This window comes from Macrobrachium nipponense, chromosome 26 (genome assembly GCF_015104395.2).
Source record: "Macrobrachium nipponense isolate FS-2020 chromosome 26, ASM1510439v2, whole genome shotgun sequence".
Classification (NCBI taxonomy): Eukaryota; Metazoa; Arthropoda; class Malacostraca; order Decapoda; family Palaemonidae; genus Macrobrachium; species Macrobrachium nipponense.
In genome coordinates, this window is record NC_087215.1 from 66,713,236 (window position 1) to 66,723,235 (window position 10,000).

Here is a 10,000-nt window from a genome sequence, read left to right on the forward strand (position 1 = left end):
AGCTTCCAAAGAATGTTAAGGTGTTCATTTGGAAGCGGTAAGACGAGGTCAAGGGAAATACAGAAAGAACAGACCCCACTTATTATTAAAAAAAACATAAATGAATAAATTAACAAATAGATAAAAATGTGGTAAGATCCGCATAGAATAGTATCAGGGTAGGGTACGACTTCCTCTGGGAGGAACTGAGAAGTTCGACGGCAATGCACACTGGCTGTTGATAAGCCAATCACAAGGCTGGAATCTCTCAGTCTCTCTCGAGAGTTCACACCGGCAGGATGTATATTCCACCTCTCCTGAGGGATACTTTTAAAAGACGTATCTCTCAGGAGACGTGGAACATGCACCCTGCCTATGTGAACTCTCGAGAGAGACTGAGAGTTTCCAGCCCTGTGATTGGCTTACCAACAGCAGCCAATCAGGAGCGTCGTAAAGGACTGGCCTAGACATCAAATGCACGGTTGATGTGAATCTACCATAGTTTGGTTAATAATACCTCTTGACCAAGTGACAAGTTTTTCATATTAAGAATATTATCTCGGAGATAATATGCTTAATAGCGTTTTATTACCGTATAACACACTTTAATAATTATGGTTATTTTTCGTCACTAGTCATTGCAAAACATATTTCCTTGTCTCTATTCCTCTTCTTGTTATTTTTTTAAATACGTTTCTTTCTTTAATTTTATCAAAAATATCTCATTACCATCTATCAAATTGTCATACCCATTATTCTAGTCACTACACGTCCTTGCAAAGCATTGTTCCTCGTCTCCTTGTTATTATATTATTTTCTTAGAATAATTTTCTTTATTGTTGTATAAAATAAAGTATCACAAGGCGGCCAGGCGGCTATTCCCGTAGTGGTATAGGTAACAGGAATTTTATAGGTTTCATCATCCATCAAACAGGCAGGTTTCGATTCGACCGTCGGAAAGGCAATCTTGTTTTCACCGCCCACAAAGAGAGAGAGAGAGAGAGAGAGAGAGAGAGAGAGAGAGTTTGTGAGAGAGACTGTCAGAGAGAGACAAAGACGGAGTGATTAAAAGAGAGAGAGAGAGAGAGAGAGAGTGATTAAGAGAGATAGACAGTCAGATTGAGAGAGAGAGAGAGAGAGAGAGAGATAAAGATATTGAGAGAGAGAGAGAGAGAGAGAGAGAGAGACGGAGAGATTAAAGAAGAGCGAGAGAGAGGGAGAGTGAAATAGAGTGATTAGGAGAGACAGACAGTCAGATTGAGAGAGAGAGATAAAGGTATTGAGAGAGAGAGAGACCTTACCTTACCTTACAGACCTTACATCTTGTTCGGGTTGCCCCAGGTCCCTCAGTGTGAGGCACCTCTAATGTCTACCAGAGAGTTGCTAGTACATCTTCCGGTATATTTTGCATCTTCCAATCTTGGATGGTCTGGGATGCAGTTTAGATATTTGTCGAGCTTATTCTTAAACACATCTACGCTCACTCGTAGATGTGTTTAAGAATAAGAGAGAGAGAGAGAGAGAGATCAAAGAAGAGCGAGAGAGAGGGAGAGTGAAATAGTGATTAAGAGAGACAGACAGTCAAATTGAGAGAGAGAGATAAAGGTATTGAGAGAGAGAGAGGGGACTGTCAGAGAGAGACAGAGACAGAGAGATTAAAAAAAAGAGAGAGAGGGAGAATGAAATAGAGTGATTAAGAGACAGACAGTCATATTGAGAGAGAGAGATAAAGATACTGAGAGAGAGAGAGAGAGAGAGAGAGATCTGGTGGTTTACAGGAAAAGTTAGAGTTTTTTTCTGATAGCTTCCCAATAGGTAAAACATATGCGAAGTAATAAAACTAATCGTCCCCCAAGGACTCCGTTGAAAGGATACTCCATTTCGAGGACGGGTAATGAAGTTCACTTTGGAGAACTTAGATTTACTTAGGTTCTATCAAGGAGAAAATGCCCAGAAGTGGATATATTACACATTACTTCATTTTTTTCCTTATCGAAGATTACTTCAGCGAAATATCGCGTTACAATTTTCCACCAGTTTTGAGGACTTCAAGTGTTCTGCGAATTTCTAATATTTCAACCTAAAATGGCGACTTCCCTTTGCATATCTAAGAATTCCTTATTTAAGCTATTTACAAGTTTACTCATTAAGCCACTGAGTCAGTATGGCCTGACATCGTAATCTAAGCGTGCTGTTGCTGTTAAGTGCTCATGTGTTATAAAAGTGTTGTCGCTGTTATTGCTATAAGTGCTCATACATTCGCTCATACATTCTTATTGCAGGGTGCTGTTATTGCTGTGGCTTCGTAATATCTAATCAAATGGTTATGTACCCACTTTTTTGTGAAAGGATACTATTAGTATGTTCTCGCTCATTTTCATCAAAGGTTGCTAACATGTTGAGCAATGTTCCGACCCATCTTACGAAAATAGTGTTGTTGCCCTTTCATTTTAATCAAACGGTGATGTTGCTACCATATAATCGTGCGTTCTGATCAAATTGTTACTTCGGTGTGTTCTGTCCTTTTAATCCAATGGTGTTTCTGCTATGTGTTCACACATCTGTTGTTGCTGTGTGTTCACACAACTTTATCAAATGGTGTTGCTGGTGCTGTGTTCAAACACCTTCATCAAATGGTGTTGCTTCTGCTATGTGTTTACACACCTTTATAAAATTATGTTGTTGCTGCTGTGTTCACACACCTTCATCAAATGGTGTTGCTTCTGCTATGTGTTTACACACCTTTATCAAATGGTGTTGTTCCTGGTATGTGTTCACACACCTTTATCAAATGGTTTGGTTCCTGCTATGTGTTCACACACCTTTATCAAATTATGTTGCTGGTGCTATGTGTTCACACACCTTTGTCAAATTATGTTGCTGGTGCTATGCGTTCACACACCTTTATCAAATTATGTTGCTGGTGCTATGTGTTCACACACCTTTGTCAAATTATGTTGCTGGTGCTGTGTTTACACACCTTTATCAAATGGTGTTTCTGCTGCTGTGTCTTCATACACCTTTATCAAATGTTTTTGCTGGTGCTGTGTTCACACACCTTTATTAAATTATGTTGTTGCTGCTATGTGTTCACCACATCTTTATCAAAGGTGTGTAACGGTACTTTAATCAAAGGGAGCGTCACATATGTTAATTTTAATGATGTGTAATTTTTCAGTGATAACAAAAATCCCTTATTATAACATCAAGCAGGGCATCTGACCAAATTGTTAAAAACCTCTCTCGTACCTTCATGCCCATAGTATGACGACGCTTTCTCATTAGAAAGGGTAAATTATAAATCGTTCTCCTTTCATCCCAAAGACACTTTTATTGGGAATGTGGCGATTTTTGTTTTCTTTCTCAAATGGCTTACTTATCATCCTTCTGCTTCTTCACCTCACAACCGCCAACTCTTTCCGAATTCCTCTTATGCTCCCTCCTGCCCATTTATTTTTCTTAGATGTATCTCAAACGCCCGCGTTGCTGCCGTCCTGGGTCAGGTTAGGAATAGATTTCTAGCCTCAAGTTCCAGCTGACCTTTCGCGTGCGAGGTTACTTAAGGCGCTGTTACACTTGCGAAATTTCCGTCGACCTTTTCTGAGTTTGTCGTCGACTTTCCAAAGAAGTCGATGTCATTCCGTGCTCTAGTTGTCACACACGTTCTTCATACCGTGGTTGTCGTCGTCAAAATGTACACAAACCATCTGAGCTGTGACTTCCCGGAATGATAAAACAACTATGCTTTATAACACAAAGCAACTAGTGGGTCGTGCTTGTATGTGTTTAATGATGCTGCATAGTATTTAAAAAAAGTCTTTGGTTTCGGTCCTAGTTAAAAGACGTGAAAAGTTTTATTTAAAAAAATAAGCTAGGGCTAGCCTAGATAGGCTATTCGTAGCCTTTTTTTACACAACCACAGTCAGACTATTATAAATTAAGCCAGAAAAACACTGCAAAAATTTAAAGATTTTTGTTTATATATGCTAATGCAAAAAAAAAAGAAGATAAATAACTGAGAGCAGACCCAGGCTATATAACAATCTGATATTCACGATATAGCATGCTTATCTGTATAAAGATCAGCAAGTTCAGGATAGTTTTCCCTGGTAGCATGGTGATCTCTTGGTAATTTTTTCATTTAAGACCCCTTTTCATAAAACTATCATGCTTATGGTCCCATATCTTCCCATATCTTCGAGCAAAAACTGTTCTGGCAATCTTGTCTACTGTACCAAGAACCCCATCTTGCATCTGATGACTTGAAATGAGCGCTCTCCGAGATATAAACAAACGATAAAGTCGACGGTAGCGATGGGTTGAATTCGATCGGTACCGTTTTCAAAATTCGTGACGACGACGACACCAGAAAGTCGTCGTCAAAACATGAAAAGTCGACGTCAAATTAAAAAATCAACGGAAATTTCGCTAGTGTGACAGCGCCTTTACAGAATTGAGCTGGACGATTTTTAGAATATTCAGGAGTAGTTTTTTTTTTTTTTTTTTCATCCATAACTTGTAAAAGCAAGTATCAGAAAGACAGAAATATGAATATTTTTATGTTTTTTTTTTTTATTGACAGTAGATTGTACTTCATCCCTGTATGGAACTTTCTGCAAACATTGCCTGAAGAAGCTACATCACTTCAGAGACAGCTAACGTTTTCCTCTCACCTGAAATAATATCTATGGTCCTCTTTTGACTTTGTCATTGGACATTAATTCCTGAATTTATCCTTTTCCTTCCTTTGCGAAGGCTGTGATTAACCATGGTGCATGGGATCCCCCCCCCCCCCCCCCCCCCTTTCTCTCTCTCTCTCTCTCTGATATATTTGATGTTTCTATTCATTTTTACATCAGTATTCCTTAGAATTTCTCGGCCCTCTTCCCAAAATCTCTAAATCCCTCTTTTTTTATTTTTATTTATTTATTTAGTTTTTGTTTTTTGTTTTTTGAAGAATCTCTGCCACATTTCGTCTCGGTGCCCAACACCCATAGGTGCATATCTCTCTCTCTTTCTCTAAGCCTTCATCTGAAAGCAGCTACTATCTTTAGTTAGCTTTGACATCCCGCGAAGATTATGAAATCTAGCCTTGGTTTGTTTTTGATGCTGAGCTTTGGTCGCGAAAACAAGATTCCACGTTGACTTCCAACTTTCTCCTCTTGCAAGAGACTTTCGAACTCTTTTCATGACTCCGTGGAATTTCTCCTCACTGTCACTAATCGGTGCTGCTTCATCTGCAGTCGTTTGTCATTCTACACTCTATCACGACGCAGCACCCTATCCCACAACTTTGCAGGGTGAATTGGTCTTTTTAAAAGTATCAGTGTTCTTTAATTATTCTTTAGTATAAAACTGAGGCACTTTCTTTCTTAAAATGCTGGTTTGATATAAGAAAGGGAACACAATGTTTTGCACCTTTTATTTGCGCACAGGCTTACTGGGCCATGCTTGCATTATATAGCCTGTTGTTTCTATATTATATATATATATATATATATATATATATATATATATATATATCTATATAACTATATATATATATTTATATATATAAATATAGATATATATATATATATATATAGATAGTATATATATATAGTATATATATATATATATACTATATATATATATATATATATAGGTATATATATATATATACATATATATCGATATATATATATAATTATATATATATATATACATATATATATTATATATGTGTGTGTGTGTGGTGTTGTGTGTTGGTGTGTATGTATGTAGTATGTATATGTAAAGGTGATACCAAGAAGGAAAATGAAAAGACGAGAATTGCCAAGATCTTTTTTTCATTTTCCATCACCTTCATTTATACATAGCATCACGTCTTATATGTGATTAAGTTATTCATATATATATATATATATATATATATATATATATATATATATATATATATTATATATATATATATATATATAGTATATATATATGTATATGTATGTATGTATGTATGTATATACAGGATGCTTTCTTATACTTTTTGCTTCGAATCTGACAAAGCTTTCTCTTTCCTTAGAATCAGAATCCTGCGAGAATCTTCAGATAATCATAAGGTAGTATAATTCTATTATATAATCTTTATTTCCTATTCTTTATCATCTCCCATTCAGGCACTGAGCACAACAATGGACATCCTCATAATATAATCCACCTCCACCCCTCCCCCTTCCCCCCCTCCCCCTTCCACTCCCCATTGTGTTTAGACACTCGTCCTGGAGGCACAAGTAGCAATTTCCTGATACAAAACCTGAGAAAGATTTCTGGAAGAATGGTTGCCCATGGAGCTATGACTCGAGCACAATGAAGTTAGTCTCTTGTGATGGTTATGTTATTGGTGCTGCCTCTGAATGGTGCTTTATTTAACCAGCAAAACGAGATCAGTCTCTGAGAAATTATTATATTGTTTGTCCCAGAACGTGCTGACATTCATGTGGCAGCGGCTGTTCTCGTGGAAATGAGTTCTCATGCTCTGGTTAGATACCACCCCCCCTCTTCCCTGTTCTCGACGAACGAATATAGTCCCTGGAACCTCAGAAGAACATTTTTAAGATGTTATTTCTTTACCACGTCTGTTCTCGAAGAACGAATATAGTCCCTGGAACCGAAGAGGGAATGTTTTAGGCTGTTCTCAACTCTTTTTAAGAACGCGTCTGTTCTCGGAGAACGAATAGTCCTTGGAAACTCAGAAGAACATTTCCAAGGTGTTATTTCTTTATCACGTCTGTTCTCGAAGAACAAATAGTCCTTGGAAACTCAGAAGAACATTTTTAAGGTGTTATTTCTATATCACGTCTGTTCTCGAAGAACTAATATAGTCCCTGGAACCGAAGAGGAGATGATTTAAGCTGTTCTCAACTCAATTTAAGAACGCGTCTGATCTCAAAGAACGAATAGTCCTTGGAAACGCAGAAGAACATTTGTAAGGTGTTATTTCTCCTCTATCACGTCTGTTCTCGAAGAACAAATAGTCCCTCGAACCTCAGAAGAACATTTTTAAGATGTTATCTGTTTACCACGTCTGTTCTCGAAGAACGAATATAGTCCCTGGAACCGAAGAGGAAATGTTTTAAGCTGTTCTCAACTCTATTTAAGAACGCGTCTGATCTCGAAGAACAAATAGTCCTTGGAAACTTAGAAGAACATTTTTAAGGTGTTATTTCTGTATCACGTCTGCTCTCGAAGAACGAATAGTCCATGGAACCTAAGAAGAACATTTCCAAGTTGTTATTTTTTATATCACGTCTGTTCTCGAATAATCACAGGAGCTGCAGTAGAAAATTATTAGGTTGTTCATAACTTTTTTTAAGAACAAGTCTGTTCTCGAAGAACGAATAGTCCTAGAATCCGCAGTAGAAGATTGTTAGGCTGCTCCTAACCCCTTTTTTGTAAGATCCGTCTGTTCTTGAAGAACAAGTAGTCCCAGGAACCACAAAAGAAAGTTTAAGCTCATCTTAACTTTTTTTTCGAAAAAATTAAACTTAAGTGAGCAAATAATTAATAAACTGGAAAAAATAAGATGATTTAAGTGAACAAAATAATGCTTGTACGAGACGAACACAAAATTAAGAAGATGAACTTACTGAACAAATGTTAAGTCCAGATGAACATAAAGAAGATGATTTTAGGAGTAACAGGACAGGCTTCATTCAGATGAGGCAAACATTATGCCATCAGTGCACCTCGCGCTGTGCACTGTGGGCATTACTTAAGGATCTTTGCAGCATGCCTTCGGCCCCCTAGCTGCAACCTTTTTCATTCCATTTACTGTACCTCCGTTCATATTCTCCTTCCTCCATCTTACTTTCCACCCTGTTTTGAGGTTTTCCTCCTGATAACCTTTCAGACCTTTTAATCTCAATGTCCCTTTCACCGCCGAATGACCTCATAGGTCCCAGTGCTTGGTCTTTTGGCCTAAATTCTATATGCAATTCAAAACCAGTTTATACTCGAATTCAAAATCTAACAGTCATACCGCCATCAGGTAAATCTCCATTGATCTCTTTATTTTTCGGTCATTTACCAATAATGAACGTTCGCCTCATTTATGAATCATAAAACAAAGCATGAACGCTAATGACCAACTTATTAAGAGTAACTTTCGATTTTTCAAGCGATTTTTAATTTTTTTTTTTTTTATATTACATCGATAATGATGATCTGTTCGCTCGTACCATTAAGGACAGGAAAATTCTCTATTTTCCCTGAAGCTAGTGTTTCAGGATTATCTCTCTCTCTCTCTCTCTCTCTCTCTCTCTCTCTCTCTCTCTCTCTCTCTCTCTCTCTCTATATATATATATATATATATATATATATATATATATATATATATATATTATGTATATATATAAAATTATATATGTTGTTGCCAATGCATGTGCATGCACATACACGAGTGGTTTTTGTCTATCAAAATTGAATTTTGCTTTCCCTTTTCTCACTCAGTCAAAACTAAACAAATAAATAAATTGATAAATGAATTAATTAACATCAGAGCAAACTTAGGGAGAAAGACATTGGCGACGAAGCCTCAAGGTCAAACGAAGACTCGGTGAGGAAAGGAAAGAATTTCCCCTCAGTCCCCTTTCCCTACCGAAGTCTATAAAAATGAACGGGATGGTAGCAGAGGTGGAGGTACCTGTGTGTGTGGGGGGAGAAAGGGGGGGGGGTGTGCCCTCATCGTCAGGAATGCACAGATGGCGTGAGTTAAAAGGTGGCGAGCTTTTACGTCAAACTTCGCGAGATATGTGCGCGCGTGCGCGCTAGATTGTGAGCCAGTTCTCTCTCTTGTCAAGCAATTGCTGATGATGCGCTGTCGGTTCGTGGAAGAAAAGGCTGTTTGCAATTGCGCCCTCGGGAGATGTCAACCATTTATCAAGAATAATATACACTGTTTTCAGTTCAGCTGTTGTTTCTATCAAAATTCTCGGTCTTGTCATAATGAAAGTTTTTACTTTGATTATTTATTCGTTAGTATAAGCACTGGTAAGTAAAAATCAACGATTTTGTGTATGAGTAAGACTGTATTTTTCGTTATACAAAAGTGGTTAAGAAAGTAATTCTTAATCATTTTTGTATTTTGACCAATTCATTCTTCCTCATATACTACATAACTGTGGATTTTTACTAATTTTCGGCCACGGTAATGCAACATAGATTATAAGTATTGAGATGCCGGCTCGACTATATCAATCAATCAGGGTTCCAGATTACAATCGTATTAGTTGTCATGTCCGATATCTCACTAATGACGCTCTAGAGAAATTAACATTTATGTTAATTAGTCAGTCAGTCGTCTTCATAACAGGAGTATTCCTCGTACAATGTCCAATATCTAGCTAATGGTACCGTAGGGAATTTCACATATTGTATTATTTTCATAATGATGATTTTCTGTAGTTCCAGTATTATGCTGCAAAATTAAAAGTTTGGAACGAAAGCATGAAATTACATCATGAGTCCTGAGGTTTTTATCTGGTACCACTATATTAATACAAAATCAAAATTCTGGAAATAAAAAACTTGAAAATGAACGAATCCAGAGTTTTTCTCTGGTTCCAGATTTATGATATAAAATAAAAATTTTAGAAATAAAAAAAAACTTATAAGTATTACACAAATCCAGCACGACCCCACATCAGTTAAGAACAAGTAATGAAAGTCAGAAAATTAATAATAATAAAAAAAAAAAAAACTCGGCCAACTAGTGCCCAGGTCAATGGCTCTGGGCTAATTAACCTGACTTGCAAGTCCCCAACTACTCCGCGTCCCCCGAAAAAGGAGATAAAACAAGTTCTGGCTCACACATGCCCTCAATTTACCCTCTGTGTTTGTGGGCCCGTGATCTATTGCCTGGGATGTAGTACACCACACGGTGCCCAAATGCCCCAGAGAACATCTAACCTCTCTCTCTCTCTCTCTCTCTCTCTCTCTCTCTCTCTCTCTGGTCTTCTCGTTTTCAAATGTCATGAACAATAATTTT

General features: G+C 37.3%; 1 protein-coding gene and 1 long non-coding RNA gene across 7 annotated transcripts in view; one reads left to right on the forward strand and one right to left on the reverse strand.

The window, feature by feature from the left end:
* The window catches only part of LOC135200360 (uncharacterized), a 199,070-nt gene that overhangs the window by 128,198 nt on the left and 60,872 nt on the right, over nucleotides 1–10,000 (reverse strand). The gene's annotated exons all lie outside the window — the stretch shown is intronic.
* Nucleotides 1–10,000, forward strand: part of LOC135200362 (uncharacterized) — a 218,663-nt gene that overhangs the window by 49,255 nt on the left and 159,408 nt on the right. The window lies entirely within an intron of this gene.